This window comes from Aulostomus chinensis, chromosome 11, assembly GCF_037954235.1.
Source record: "Aulostomus chinensis isolate RoL2024-O1b breed Wild chromosome 11, RoL_Achi_v1.0, whole genome shotgun sequence".
NCBI classification, from domain to species: domain Eukaryota; kingdom Metazoa; phylum Chordata; class Actinopteri; order Syngnathiformes; family Aulostomidae; genus Aulostomus; species Aulostomus chinensis.
In genome coordinates this window covers 10,166,713-10,179,255 of record NC_141330.1, presented here as the reverse complement: position 1 = coordinate 10,179,255, position 12,543 = coordinate 10,166,713, and positions in this window count along the sequence as shown.

The following is a 12,543-nucleotide window of genomic DNA, read 5'->3' as shown; positions in this document are numbered from 1 at the left end:
ACCAGTCTTGTCTTTGTAGCCGCGCCGCCTGCAGGCAGTAAAACTCCAGCGCTGTTACCCAGTGTCATAATCAGAACAACCACATTACCTTGTTCAAGTCACCATTCTCCAGGAGGGCAATCAGGCAGCCACCCCAAAAATAGTCCTCGTACAAATGCACCAATCAGACAAGTGAGAGTTTCCTCATCACTTTGCAAAAACAGGTGGTCATTTTGTTCCCTGATTAACCCCCGACAGAGTTGGCCTGCAGCACGGTGCTTACCCTGCTACCGGCGAAGCCAGATTTAGCACAATTTATAACCCTGACGCCAAGACCACACCTGTTCACTCCATGTAAATTAATTCCGCGAATGTATTATTTGACATTGTTTAATCTTTGAGGGAAAATGCACTGTTCGGTGAGTTTGGAAAACAGGACTATAAGCATTTTAATGGTGACAGTGGTCGTGCTGATTTACTGGTCATGTTGAAATGGGGGAAATTATTTGTTTGCATAATACACTGACAGTGAGTTATGTCCTCTCGCCTTTATTATACATTCTCAACCCCACTTAACATTATAACACTAATGAAAAAAAATCTGACAGAGGTTAGCCACCATTAATCTGTGCACTACAAGATAAATGTAATTTAGATGGAAGATTGCATCTACATAAATTGGTTGCATATCCCATCAATCATTCTGGAGAGCTCTGATTGACTAATTCATACGGGGATATTCATATGTCCCTCCGTAGTTTGCTTCACTAAGTCCCCAAAATATTGTGTTAGAATAAAAGTTACGTGCTGAGTGCAATATGATTTGTGTGAAGGGCACAGCTGTTGACAGATGTGACGTCGTACTATGTTCATGCCATGATTTTGTATGCAGATTTTGCAGTGTTACTATCAGCCGGGGTTCTTTTTCCCATGATGGGCTCTGTCTCACCAAGCTAGACAGATGCGGTGAATTGTTGGAGGAGGATTCCTGAGCGTTAGGCAAGCCTTCAACAGACGCTACAGCTATATGTTGAGGCTATTATTGTACAGCTTTTACTACAAACAGTGAAAAAAAAAAAAGCAGTTACATGTGGATTGACAGCTTTGATAATCATAGCAATCAATAAACACTGTTTTCTGTCTGAGAAAAAAATAGAAAGTAAATGGGCAGGAGAGTAAAATGCTACCTCCTGTGACTTCCAATGCTTTAGGGCCTACAGCAGCATTTACCAAAATCTAGTGCAGCATTTCCACTCCTGACGTGATTTAACAGGTTTCACTAAACTAAGTTAAATTCTTTTCTTTTTTTTAAACTGCATTTGAATAAAGCACCTCGAAACACCAGTGGTGTTGCAGGTAACGGAGACTCTGTAGGCAACATCTGCTGCTATGAAATAAAATGTGTTGGATTGTATTTATTCTGTAACTTATTCACGCCAAAGATATGAACCCTTGTCAAAAATGTATTTAAAAAGCATTAAGAAAATTAAAGTCTTAATAGATTTTTAACGTGGTTCCTCTTTGTGTCCTTTATCAGGGGGAAGTGATTAAGCAGCTTATTGTGATGCATCTAAAGAAAGATTATCATATGATGAAAGAATTAATCGTTGCTTTTACTGTTGTATTTATGATTTTTCAAATCTAATATTGATAATAAAAACAAAATCATATTTCTAAAACCAAAACCTTATTAAAATGTCTATTAAAAAGCGCTGCCACCATCTAAAGCTGATGACTAATCCTTATAACACAGTATTATTATGGAGCAACTACAATAATGTAAATGATAAAAAAGCTGGCTGACCTTTGACCTCTACTTGGTGATCATCAGAGGACGCTCCTGAAAGTTTAAGATCCATTTACTTGATCATTTTACATCAGGCAATTAAATTATTCCCTATATGCTACTCACAAAATACAGAACCAATACAGAAGGATTAATAAATAATACGTCATAAAATTTAATTATTTTAGGGTTCCTGTTTTATGGCACTTTTTATACGTCCACTAAATTTCAGAGGAAAATGTTGTTTATCCTCCCTGTTAAGTACAAAGCAGCTAAAGTTACTTGCTGTCTTTCGGATCATAATTTTAGATGTAAAACTTTTGATCATCCTATAAAACATGTTTCCACCCAACTGTATTTATTTCATCTCGCACAGCAAAACATGAAAGTATTCGCTAACATGATGATAATAATAATAATAATGCAAAAATACAGAATCATAAAACACATTTACTTTGATATGTCAAGATATGGATTTCTACGAATATTTCTGCACTTTTGTTCAAGTGACTCAACGTTTAAAGAACCACAGAAAGAAACCTAATTTTCATAGAACACAGATTATAATCTTTGTCTCTCATTCAAATATCACATCATCATTTACCCGATCAAAGAGATCAGGCTGATCCTAGAATATGAAACAAATCAGAGACTTAATTCTGATCTTTTTCGACAGGTCGAAGTTCACTTTGATACATAAATGTGGTTAGTCTATCAAAGGTGTGAAGGACCCTGTGACATCTAGTGGCGGAGTTGCAGGTTAAATTGTAAACGGTATCATTTTTATACAGCGCTTTTCTACCTCAGCGGTACTCAGAGAACTCTACAGGCTCACGCACTGATGGTCGAAGCTGCCATGCACGGTGCCAACCTACTCATCAGGAGGAAGTATAGGGACTCAATATCAGTCTTCCTGTGTCGTATTGTATCAAAGGCACTTCCACGCAGTCACTGGGGGAAGTGAGGACCGAACTACGACCCTTCGTCTACCAGACAGACGATCGCCACCTCAACCTGTGGTGGTCTGCAGGCTAATTTGCATAATGAGTCTTCTTTTCTTATCTTTTTTTTTTTAAAGGTGGCTCCTCAAATTCACGACAAAATTGTTAGCCAGAAACCGCATATTAAGCATCGGAAAAACAAGAACATCTCCACTGAAAAATACTTTAACCTTTTCTTTTTTTTTTCTTTCCTTGTTCTCTTTTTCGGCTTTATTATTATTCGTACAGTGTTTTATGTTCTGAAATGTGAAATACCTGAAATTTCATTGAATACACCCTTGAAATTCAGAGACTGTGTTTGTGGTGGTATTTCTCCTATTTTGCTGAACAACTGCACAGGTAAATTGAATTCTGTCAATAAATGGGTAACATTTCATTGGTTTATCATAACCATACTTATTCCCATAGCCTCTCAGTGATTATTCAAAGAGTGAGAGTCATAGTTTACCCAAGAAAGGTTATTTCATTGTGCGATGAAAAGATTTGACGCTGGAAGTAGTTCAATGATACTAGGAGCCGAGGGTGAAAGGGTTAATGTAGCATTTAATGTTCTGTCAACTCGGAATTTCAGTGAGTTGACAGGAGGTCACTGACATGACTGGATTCCTTTGCTCGTCAATAAGTGAGATCATTTCAGAATTTAGCTTTTTTTTTTTTTTTAAACCTGTCCTGTTCAGTAGCTGAGGCAAGCGGCATCAGTGTTCCTGGTGCCTTGTTGTACTGAAGCAGTTTTATTCTGCATAGGAGGAATCTGATAAACTCCTCCTATCGCCTTTATGTTTAATTCTATTAGGAATGGTATTGGTTCATTGATGAAGCGACTGAAGCTCAGGAGTGGACAGGAAGAGAGAACAGGGACAGGACAGCGAAGACAAGGGGGAGGGGGGAGACAAAACAACAACAACAACAACAGCAGAAAACAACAAAAACAACAATAAAAAAACACACAAAAAACAAACAAACAAAAACAAACAAAAAACAAACAAAAACCAAATAAACAAACAAAGAAAAAATAACAACAACAAAAGAAAAAGAAAGAAAAAAAACATTGGTTGCAGAATTTCCGGTGCAGGCTTACCATTTGGTTTAATATAATTTTAAGATAAATGTCTGAGTGTGTGTTTATGGGTCAGTTGTGCGCCCCATGCGTGTATGTGTGTATACGCGTGTGTATGTGTATGTGTGTGTGCTACGGTTTGTCTTGGATGCTGTGCGTAGCTGGCTGTAGCTGATGTGGGGGACATCGCACCCCCAGTCCAGGATAGCAGGTAGGTCAGGACCATGTCACCAGAGCACATCGAAACCCCCAGGACACGGGGAGCCCCAGGCCATCCCCCCCCCCCCCCCCCCCCCCAGGAAACAGCCACAGGCCCAACCCATGCCAGGACCCATAGGAAAGCATAGGAGCAGCAACCCCCACCCAGAAGCAACCCACAGAGAGACGGGGCAGAGATGACCCTAGTCCTGCCGGGCACCCCCCCCCCACCCCCACAGCATGAGCAGAGCCCAGGGGCACAGGGCCCCTCTGGCCCGAGACCCGACCAGAGCCCCCCAAGGGGTCTGCCAGCGGCGAGGCTGACACCCACCCACACCCCACACCCAGGCGGGGCAGCCACAGCCCACCACAACGACCAGGCCCACCGCCCCCGAACGGAGCTATCCCCCCCAACCCACGATCCCCATCCCCTCTACTCATCCCCTGTTCTCCCCCTCCCCCCAGAGCAGGAGGGCTTCAGGCTATAGGGCACCACCAGCCAGCCAGCCGGGATCCCCCACTCCCCGGAGAGGCCCAGCCCACCCGCCGGGGTGAGCCGAAGGCACGCACGCCCAGGACCGCCACCCCCGGACAAAACAATCATACTCTCATCTTCTTCCATACAGGGGCTGAGAACTCCATAGATGCTGATATGGTCCAGGGCACCTCAGACTTAGTGAAACCGCCAGCGAGCGATCCACCGCAGCAGGGCCACCCCCCCCAAAGAGCCCCGGCCAGGCCCCCAGGCCTGCAATGGTGCAGTTAGCAAAGGAGGCAGCACTGGACCCACTCCCTGCCCCAGCTGCCCCCCCATCCCAACATGGTGCAGGGTGCGTGTTGTGCATGGGAATGTAGATGTGATGATGTGACTTTAACCTTTTCTTACACGACGGATGTCCTCAGCGATCATGTAGAAGGATTCTGGAGTGTCACAGCAATGAGTGAATCACGACAGGGATAAGTCAACTCTGTGGGTTTGTGGTATAAACACAAGATTACCGCTAACAGCTTGATGTCAAATGTTCCTCTGCTGTATTGTGACCAGGCTGACATCATTTGTTAGATCAGATTTATTCCGGTCTGCCTGAACCATCTGAAATCTGTTGATAGTGGACGTGGAGCATCGTCCTGTGGCCAAGCCTCTGAAACAAAGCACCATGGAGGCCCCTCAACCCTTCTCACTGTGTTCCTCCTCTTCATCCTCCGTTGTCTGTTGAGGCGGCCGAGACAAACAGCTGCAGCAACTGTAAGAGCTCCTCTGTGAGGGCATGCAGAGCAGAACAAACTCCACTAGAAGGGACACAGGTTTAACAAATTTAAGACTACGACAAGTATGACAAAAACAAACAACAACAACACAGCACCTGCTAGCCTGCCATGTTGTCCATTTCCGGCTCCTGTAGATGCAGCATGGTGTGGAACAGTCCTGCTCGCTTTTGAGATATAAAGGGCTTGAACCTAACATCCTTTTGTTTAAAGTGATCACACACAAACCTAATTCAGCATATCTGGCTGCATCCCATGTCTAAAAATCCATCCTAAACTCTGCAATTGGACATTTAAGTGTATGACATCTGCTGTTTTCGTACTTGCTTTGTTGTTGAGGCACTGATATCTGTATTTTACAGTTTATATATTTTTCAGAATCAATATTCCAGCCAGATGGCTTTACTGTAAATGTGTCTCCTAATGAACAGAAAAACTCGATGCATCCACATGGATCTGAGTGATGAGTCAGGATGTTTTTCCCGTTTGATGTCTTGCCAAGCAACTCACGCTGCTCTCCACTGCAAGAAGACGCCTTTAGTCTTTTCTTTCTTTCTTTTTTCCCCCCTCCCTTATCAGATATGGCGACTTCACAGCTCTGCTTAGTTTTTAAGATGCTTGCTGCACATGAACTTCCCCCATAAAAGTAGGTGGGTTGATTAATTGATAGACTGATCACAGAGCAAAGATGAGCTGAGAGAATCCATCTTCATTCCAATCAAAGAGAGAATGTGAGGATCCAAGAGGCAATTCTTTCGACTCATTAAAGCCCTGAGAAAGCTGAACCAGCCTGTCTGTTAGCGCCACACTGAGCCAAAGCTGCATAATATGTTGGTAAGTTTAACCGCACCAAATCTGTCTAGAGACCAGCCACAAAGAAAAGAAATAAGATGAGACAATCTTCTGTCTTTGACTTATTCACCCGGGGGCGAGAGAGTGTTTTCACAGGGGTAATACTCCAAAGCTGTGACCAGAGTGTAATGAGGGATTCTCTGTAATGGCCCCCCGTAACCCCTCCCCCCCCATAACTGCTTCCTCAACGATTTCATGGGAATTAAAGGGGAGAAAGGTGTGTTTTATATGTAAAGCAGGTAGTTCTTGCTAAGATGTGAGATGGCTTGTGTGGATTCCCTCCCTCCATGTCTCCCTCGCTTTTCCTCTGGTTTCTTCTCTTGGGTTGGCGTGGGGGTGTCGGGGGTTGCTGGAGGTACAGTAGGCTTTGATCACTGGTAGAGGGTCGCTACGGTTCAATTTCTGTGGCGCTCCTCCGGGGGCTTTACGCTACAGTCATAAACCATGAGAGAAACCAGTGGGATGCTAATTTCTCAGGAGCTACGTTAGCAAGCCAACAGTGAGAAGTAATCATGTTTACAGTATCAAGGGAAGAAAAAAGCATTTGACACCACAGCAAACAATACACAGCTTATAATATCCATCAAAGAATTTGTTATGTGAGCCCCGTGTTTATCAGAGACTCTAGCGAGGACGGCAGGAGCACGAGACCCTGAACCTCTGCCGGTTCCCCTGCCACGACCTCAAGAAGAAAACAAATATTTTTTAATAAATTGGCAAGATGTCGACAGCTCAACAGCCACCATCGCTGAAAGCAATGAATAAACAGCTGAATGAAGGAATACTGAGGTTAAAACATAAGAGGCAATTCTGCAACTCAACCATGGTACAAATACACACTTGACATAAGCAACCTGAGTCGCATGAATGAATTTTTTTTAATATTGACTCATCCATAATTCATGCACTGTCATGGATGTTAACTCAATAGAAATGTTCTACCCATTTACCAGGGTTTAATATTTAGAAATGTGAGTGAATTCAACAAGTTAGGAGTTACAAAATGTGTCTAAATGAATGCACAGCGACGTCACCATTCCTCCTGACCCGTTGGCAGTTACACGATATCGTAATCTCAAATCTCACTTTCACTTTTATTAAATAAAATTTTACTTATTGTACCTAATTACAATTTTTACATCATGACTGTGCCTCGGGTTATCTCTGAGAGGGAGTAGTATTTGGGTGGAATGCACCTTTAACAGCAATGATATTGGACGGTTGTGTTCACTGGAGTACTTGTCTTGCTCACTAGGTGGCGCTGGCTTGGAAACTGCAGCCTCCAGTCAGCAGACATACGCAGCTTATCTAAGGAGGCCCAAGTTCACATGAACCCCCAAACTGCGGGAGATCATTTTTTTGATCGTCTCCTATTTATGTAACGACAATCATCTAAATAATTTCTACACAAAGTGGTTTCAAAATACTGTTGCTCTTTTGATTTCGATGAATTAAATCCAAACCACCCGGAAAGCACATAACAAATAAAGCTAATGTGCATGAACAAACCCCAAGTGTGCTCCCTCCCTGGCTCATAAACAGCAATCATGTCCCTTGATGATGGAACGTGCTGCGAGTGACACACAAGCAGCACACAATTATCAATATTGACTGAAGTGCCTGATATATTTTTCAGGCTGAGTCAACAATAAAAAGAAAGAACAAAAGAAAGGGCAACGGAGCCGAACAGAGTCTTGGTTTGTAGATTACAGTCAGTGTTGAGGGGGTCTTTAATAAAACAGTGTTGTATCATTATATGGATCCTCAGACTGCTTTCATTGCTGTAGAAATCTGAATTTATCATTTCCTCTTGGGGCATAAAACATGCGAATTTGCTGAAACCACCACAGAAATCTTGTTTTCTCCTGCAAAAACTAGTAAATTATTACTGCTCCTCTGCCCCGAGGAAGATATACGTGAAAGATTTAAATGTTGTTCGCTGTGCTTGTTCTCTCTGCCATGAGAAGATAGACTTACTGGTGTGACAACAACCAGATATCTGTATCTTACATAATACTGGATTTTTTTTTTGTTAACAATAAAGTTGTAGAATTTGCAAAAGAGGAAGAACTAAAGGAGGATCGTGTTGCGTAATGATATTCGACTGAGGTCGTCGTTGAGAAATGATTCATTATTAAACATACATCCAGAATAACGACTTCCCTTGTAGTTCCGCGTTCAGCTGTATCTAACTGGTTCATTTACAACTCCTCATGAAATCTGTTATCACACAGTACAGGCGACCAATATGGAACGTGCCCGTCAGCATTGCTAATCATGGAATTCTGGCTGTGGGAGTTTTGCCTCCACACTGCACTCTGACTCCTAATGCACAAAAGCTTGCTCCTGTGCTGAAATCTTGCTAAAGGGACGTAAACGGGAATGTTTTCAAAGACATGGCGGGGTGCAGTTTTATCCTGTGAAGGAAGGATGCCCCCAAAGTGTTTAAAGTAGCCTGAGTCTGTGTCTGTAACTGGAGGCTCCTGCAGGTTTCCAGCGCTGCCACACATCAAACTGCAGGGCTGGTTAAGCTGAGCAGAGCTGCTGCTCGTCTTTGTTGAAAACTGTGTGAGACGCGGAAGGCTAATTGGACTAATTAGCACAGAAACAAGGCTCGACTGAACAGTCTTTCTGTACCACAGATGTTTTGCCTCTTTTAGTTGGGAAAAAAAACATATACAAGAAGAAATGTGCCTCATTTTCAAGGCATTACTTGTGTCTCTGGAGCCACCAAATGGAGGGGTGGGGGGGCATGTTTTTGATGTTCTGATGCTTAAACTGACCTTTGCCACTTCAGCGGGAAATAACTCCAGCCGAGCTTCTTGACAACCAGTAGCTGAGCTGCACATCTCTGCTTAGTTTTACCTTGATACTTCAATCAGTAACCCCAGAGATGAACCACCAGTCACACTCACATTCACACCTACGGTCAATTTAGAGTATCAATCGTCCCCAATTGCATGTTTTTGGACGGTGGGAGGAAGCTGGAGTACCTGGAGAGAACCCACGCAGACACGGGGAGAACATGCAAACTCCACACAGAAAGATCCCGTGCCCGAGCCAGGACTCGAACCCGGAACCTTCTTGCTGTGAGGCCACAGTGCTGACCACTGCACCACCGTGCAGCCTTCTGGAAGGGTTTTGTGTCGGAAAATTTTGCCAAATATTTTTGTTAAAAACTCTTTAATGGCGCAGCGTCAATTGAAATGGGAATTTTAGCTGTATAAAAAAAGAAAGACATCATACTGTACTGCAGTGACATCATAATTCTGCTTCCTGGTGAGGTAATTAATCAAAACTGCAGTATGGTGTACTGGGGTTTTCAAACAAGAGGCTAGGGAACCATTCACGTCACAGTTATCGATAAAACATCATAATTTGACATAGATACCCACAAAAAAAAACAAAAAAAACAAAAAACAAATACCCAACAAGGAGCTTGATGGGTTTTTCAAGAAAATTAGAACAGTGATTTAAAAGTTAACATTCCCTCGAACACTGCAGCTCATAACACAACCGCAACATGAGTCAGGAAGAGTAAAAAAAACCACGAGCGTCATGTTAAAATTTTGTGCCATTCTTTAGAATATTAGCTCAAACTCTGTTTTGCTCCCACTTTAACCAACAGAAGAAGTAACCCAGAGGCTTTTTTAGTGAGAATCTACACATTTTACAAGTATGCTCCAGGCTTGCAATGAGATAAATATAGACAGTTTTTCCTTTATTCCTGGTTTGTTATAATAAAAAGAGCTTTCGTGGATCTTGTGAATATATTAATATGAAATATGTGCATTTTGTTCCAAATTTTTTTTTCCCAGGACATTATTTCAATGAGTCACAAAAAATATTGCATTCATCAGAAAAATCAGTAGTATAGTATGTTAATGAAAGCGCTTTTTAAACCTTGCTCTGCTTCGTCTTGACATGCCATGTATGTGTCCGGATGTCTGACTACATACAAGTATCCCAAGCAGCCATCCAGTGAGCTGAACCAGTAACACAACCTGCACTGGTGTGTGATCAGAATTGAAATGACTTATATCAAATTATGCCTACAGGCTAACATTTCTTAAAACCCATGGGAACCAAGCATGCGGCGGAATGTACATTTACTCAAGTACTGAAATTAAGTACAAATTTGAAATTCTTGCAATTTCTTCACTATCAAAAGCCTCTAAGAGTCTTGCGAGAGCTCAGAACTGCTCATTAAAGAAGCTGCACATCAACCGAGTGCAACAGTAAAAAATGTTAGTGACACATTAATGCGTCAGCGTCGTAGAACACTGGGAGGGTCCATTTCTCGAAATGCAGCATGTGTCATATTGATGAAGATGTTGCCTTCAATTGTTTGGCCACCGGAGTCTTTTAATGTCAGTTGAACTGTTTATGTGAGCCTTGGGAGGAAAACTGGCTTGTGAGCTAAGGCGCGATAGAGTTGCTCACTGTCCTCAGCACAGTGACAGCAGAGAGAAAGCTAGTTCTATTCATCTGTGTGTCAGCCCACCCCCCCCCCCCCCACACACACACACACCCACACACACCCACACACACATGGTGAAAATGTTGGGAAAAGAAATGACTGAAAATGATAATACTTTGCCCATAAAAATTACACCCTCAAAGATAATTCTGCCTTTATGTCGCTGTTCTTCTCATGAAGTTAATTTGCTTAACAGTTATTTTAACTTTAGAAACCAGGGTGTCAATGTAGTGTCAATTTAGTATGAGTTGAAAATCAAAAATTCAAAAGTACAGGTTTTTTTAATTATGTTTTTATGATGAAAAAGATGATTCGGAGAGGAATCTCTAAGGCAGCCACATCAAAAAAGTCGCATAAATGGGACCATTCAGAGTCAATTTTCTCTCAGAGGTGTGTGCGTGTGTGTGTGTGTGTGTGTGTGTGTGTGTGTGTGTGTGTGTGTGTGTGTGTGTGTGTGTGTGCATAAGGAACTCCTCTGTACGTGAGGACAGAAATTTAATAATATTTCCCCCCCGAAAAGTTTCACAAATTTGGGTAGGAGGACTTGGTGCAAGTTTCCGGTGTGGATGGATAAGGCTGGTTAGGGTTGAGAGAAGTTAACTGGGAATTAAAATGAATCAGTGTCACTATGAGGAAGCGCAACAGTCAGTGTGTGGATGTTCAGTTTGATGCTGGTGACACGTAACAAATAACTCTGTAAATTATATGTGTTTGTTAAAACTGTTCGCAAAGCAGCGAAAGGTTCAATAAGTTTTATTGTCACTACACTTGAATGAGTCACGTGAAATACTGTGTATCTATACAGCTCACAGTTTACTTCAGAGGGCTTAACAATCTGTACAGAATACATCCCCCTTTGACCTTTGACCTTCAAACTAAGTGGGGAAAAATAAAAGCTTTAACAGGGGAAAACGAAACTCCTCAGGAAGCGCCACAGATGGGGATCCCTCCCAGGATGCACAGAGCCACAGTACAATTTGAAGACATTATTGAATGGATATTGTGGATCCTCATGTTGAGAAACTTTACACGTTGTCAAGCAGGCCTCAACCTAAAGCTAAACTCCTCTCCGCCTTGGAGATGCTGCTTGAAGGCATGCAGGAAAAGAAAGAACAAAAAGAAAATTTGAAAAATTCACACCAAAACAACATTTTATACCTGGTCTTGATTATAAAATGGAATCTCTCCAATCATTTGTGAATGTTGGTAGCTGCTGTGGGTATTTTTATGCTGGTGAAAGCGGTAGGCTGGCAGCCTTATGTTAGCTGTTTGAACTGAGAAGGTTTTGGTTGTCAAAGGTCAAAGGCCGAGGTCATTATTACCTCACATGGATGTGACCTCAGAGATGAATTGAAAAATCTTTGGTGGGTCTCTGTGACAAGTGCACGTAACGGAAGGATACCATCCTCCAGGGGTGGTGCAGGATTTTTGTTTTTGTTATAGTTTTTACACATCATACCTGCGTATAGATTCAGCTCAAACAAACATTACCTAAAATATTTTTCTATCTGAATTCCTTAAACTAATTAATACCATACAGTAAATGGAGTCACGAGGGTGTGGCGTGGTGGTGCAGTGGTCATCGCTGTCAACTCACAGCCAGGAGTTGGCGCCTCCTCCCCCGTGCCTGCGGGGGTTCCCTGCAGGTGCGCCGGCTTCCTCCCACAAATCAAAAAACATGCAGGTTTATTAGAGGCTCTGCATTGCCCGTAGGTGTGAAGGATCGTCTGTCTCTACATGTTAGCCCTGTGAATGACAGGACACTTGCTCAGGAGGAACCCCGCCTCAGCGATGGCTCCAAATGTCTCCGGCTCTCGAAGACTCTGCACAGCATAAACGATATGGATGATCAATGAACAAAATACGGATTAAAAAAAAAAAGATAATTTCTGTACAGTCAACAAATAGATTTCTTGGACTTCAC